Source organism: Arachis ipaensis, chromosome B6 (assembly GCF_059453495.1).
Source record: "Arachis ipaensis isolate K30076 ecotype BB chromosome B6, ASM5945349v1, whole genome shotgun sequence".
Lineage (NCBI taxonomy): Eukaryota > Viridiplantae > Streptophyta > Magnoliopsida > Fabales > Fabaceae > Arachis > Arachis ipaensis.
The window spans coordinates 80,848,583-80,852,165 of NC_142441.1; the positions used below are offsets into that span (position 1 = coordinate 80,848,583).

A 3,583-nucleotide genomic window follows, 5' to 3' on the forward strand; every position below is an offset into this window, starting at 1 on the left:
GCCATGTCTAATTCCTGGACCGGAGTCTTAGACTAGATTGCAATGATTCTTGGAACTCGTATTAAAAATTTTGAACCCCTTTATTTTCTTTTCCACTCAATTTTTGAAAAAAATACAAAAAAATTTTTAAAATCATAAAACCAAAAATATTTTATGTTTCTTGTTTGAGTCTATTGTCTAATTTTAAGTTTGGTGTCAATTGCATGTTTTTATTCTTGCATTTTTCGAAAATTTATACATATTATTCTTCATTGATCTTCAAGTTGTTCTTGATGATTTCATTGCTCTGATCTTCAAATTCTCTTGTCTTGTATGTTTTGTTGTTTCTTACATGCATTTTTTACATTGTTATAGTCCTTAGTATACAAACATTTAAATTTGGTGTCTTGCATGCATTGTTTATTTGATCTTACTTGAAATTTTTATTGTTTCTCATCATTAAAAATTCCAAAATATTTTCAAAATTATGTCTTTTCAAGTCAATAATACAGAGAATTGAAGATTCAGAACATTCAGCAGAGGAATCAAACAGAAAAAGCTGGGCGTTCAAAACGCCCAGTGAAGAAGGAAAACTGGCGTTTAAACGCCAGCTAGGGCACCTGGCTAGGCGTTTAATGCCCAAAAAGGTAGAGATTTGGGCGTTAAATGTCAGAATGGGCACCATTCTGGGCGTTTAACGCCAGGATGACACTAGAGGGAAGATTTTGTTTTTAATTCACATTTTTTCAAGTTTTCATAATTTTTCAAAATCAAATCTTTTTCAAATCATATATTTTCAATCATATCTCTTTCAAAATCAATTTCTTTCCATTTTATATTTATTTTCACTATTTTCAAAAATCCTTGCTTCAATTAAACATTTACTTCAAAAATTTTCAAGTTATTACTTGCCTATTAAGAAAGGATCAAAATTTTAAATTTTAGAATCATATCTTTTAATTTCTTGATAGTCAAGTAATCAACTTTAGTTTTAAAACTTTCTCTTTTTAATTTGATTTTCAATTATTTCTTTTCAATCACATCTGTTTCAAAATTAACTCTCAATCATATCTTTTTAATTTATAATTTCAAAATCTTTTTCAAAAATCACTTTATTTCTTTCCCAATCTTAATTTTTGAAAATCTTAATCAATTTTTCAAAATTTTTTGCAAAATCTCTTACTTTAATTTTCGAAAATTCTTCCCCTCTTCTCACATCCTTCTATTTAAGGGACTAAGACTCCTCCTCAAGGTACAATTCGAACTCCCTCCTTCTTTATATGTTTGAATTCTCTTCTCCACCTCCTCCTTCTATTCTTCTTTTCCTCTGACACCTCAAGGAATCTCTATACTGTGACATAGAGGATTCCCTACTTTCTTGTTCTCTTCTCTTTCATATGAGCAGGAATAAAGATAAAGGCATACTTGTTCAAGCTGATCCTGAACCTGAAAGGACCTTGAAGAGAGAGCTAAGAGAAGCTAAAGAACATTTCTCTTTAGAGGGCCTAACAGAACTCTTCAAAGAAGAAGAAACCATGGCAGCCGAAAACAACAACAATGTCAACAATGCAAGGAAGGTGCTTGGTGACTTTACTGCACCTACTCCCGACTTCTATGGGAGAAGCATCTCAATCCCTGCCATTAGAGCAAACAACTTTGAGCTTAAGCCTCAATTAGTTTCTCTAATGCAACAGAATTGTAAGTTTCATAGACTTCCATTGGAAGATCCTCATCAGTTCTTAGCTGAGTTCTTGCAAATCTGTGACACTGTCAAGACCAATGGGGTTGACCCTGAAGTCTACAGACTTATGCTTTTTCCTTTTACTGTAAGAGACAGAGCTAGGACATGGTTGGATTCACAAACTAAAGAAAGCCTAAACTCTTGGAAAAAGCTAGTCAATGCCTTCTTGGCAAAGTTCTTTCCACCTCAAAAATTGAGCAAGCTTAGAGTGGAAGTCCAAACCTTTAGACAGAAGGATGGTGAGTCCCTCTATGAAGCTTGGGAGAGATACAAGCAATTGATCAGAAGGTGCCCTTCTGACATGCTTTCAGAATGGAGCATCATAGGAATCTTCTATGATGGTTTGTCTGAACTATCCAAGATGTCATTGGATAGCTCTGCTGGAGGATCTCTTCATCTGAAGAAGACGCCTGCAGAAGCTCAAGAACTCATTGAAATGGTTGCAAATAACCAATTCATGTACACCTCTGAAAGGAATCCTGTGAATAATGGGACAACTCAGAAGAAAGGAGTTCTTGAGATTGATACTCTGAATGCCATATTGGCTCAGAATAAAATATTGACCCAACAAGTCAATATGATTTCTCAGAGTCTGTCTGAAATGCAAGCAGCAACAGGTAGTACTAAGGAAGCTTCCTCTGAAGAAGAAGCTTATGATCCTGAGAACACAGCAATGGAAGAGGTGAATTACATGGGAGAACCCTATGGAAACACCTATAATCCTTTATGGAGAAATCATCCAAATCTCTCATGGAAGGATCAACAGAAACCTCAACAAGGTTTCAACAACAATAATGGTGGAAGAAACAGGTTTAGCAATAGCAAGCCTTTTCCATCATCTTCTCAGCAACAGACAGAGAATTCTAAGCAAAACCCCCCTGACTTAACAACTATTGTCTCTGATCTAATCAAAACCACTCAAAGTTTCATGACTGAAACAAGGTCCTCCATTAGAAATTTGGAGGCACAATTGGGTCAGCTGAGTAAGAAAATTACTAAACTCCCTCCTAGCACTCTCCCTAGCAATACAGAAGAGAATCCAAAAAGAGAGTGTAAGGCCATAACCACATCTCACATGGCCGAACATGGAGAGGAGGAAGAGGCAGTGATTCCCACTGACGAAGACCTCAATGGACGCCCACTGACCTCCATGGAGTTCCCTAATGAGGAACCATGGGAATCTGAAGCTCAGACTGAGACCATTGAGATTCCATTAAATTTACTTCTGCCATTCATGAGCTCTGATGAATATTCTTCCTCTGAAGAGGATGAAGATGTCACTGAAGAGCAAGTTGCTAAGTACCTTGGAGTAATCATGAAGCTAAATGCCAAGTTATTTCGTAATGAGACTTGGGAGAATGAACCTCCATTGCTTATCAAAGAACTGGATGACTTGACTAGGCAGAGATTACCTCAAAAGAGACAGGACCCTGGAAAGTTCTCAATCCCTTGTACCATAGGCACCATGACCTTTGAGAAGGCTCTGTGTGACCTAGGGTCAAGCATAAACCTTATGCCTCTCTCTCTGTAATGGAGAAGCTAGGGATCATTGAGGTACAAGCTGCAATAATCTCACTAGAAATGGCAGACAATTCAAAGAAACAGGCTTATGGACTTGTAGAGGATGTTTTGGTGAAGGTTGAAGACCATTACATCCCTGCTGATTTCATAGTCCAAGAGACTGGGAAGTGTATGGATGAATCCATCATCCTTGGCAGACCCTTCCTAGCCACAGCAAAGGCTGTGATTGAAGTTGACAGAGGAGAATTGATCATTCAAGTGAATGAAGACTCCCTTGTGTTTAAAGCTCAAGGATATCCCTCTGTAACCATGGAGAGGAAGCAGGAAGAGCTTCTCTCAATA

General features: G+C 37.1%; 1 non-coding gene across 1 annotated transcript; it reads right to left on the reverse strand.

Annotated features, from left to right (window-relative positions):
- Window positions 1-1,919: 1,919 nt before the first annotated feature.
- LOC148561498 (small nucleolar RNA R71) lies at window positions 1,920-2,027 on the reverse strand. The gene has a single exon (XR_015886723.1). It is a non-coding gene; the product is annotated as a small nucleolar RNA R71 (small nucleolar RNA).
- Window positions 2,028-3,583: the final 1,556 nt, after the last annotated feature.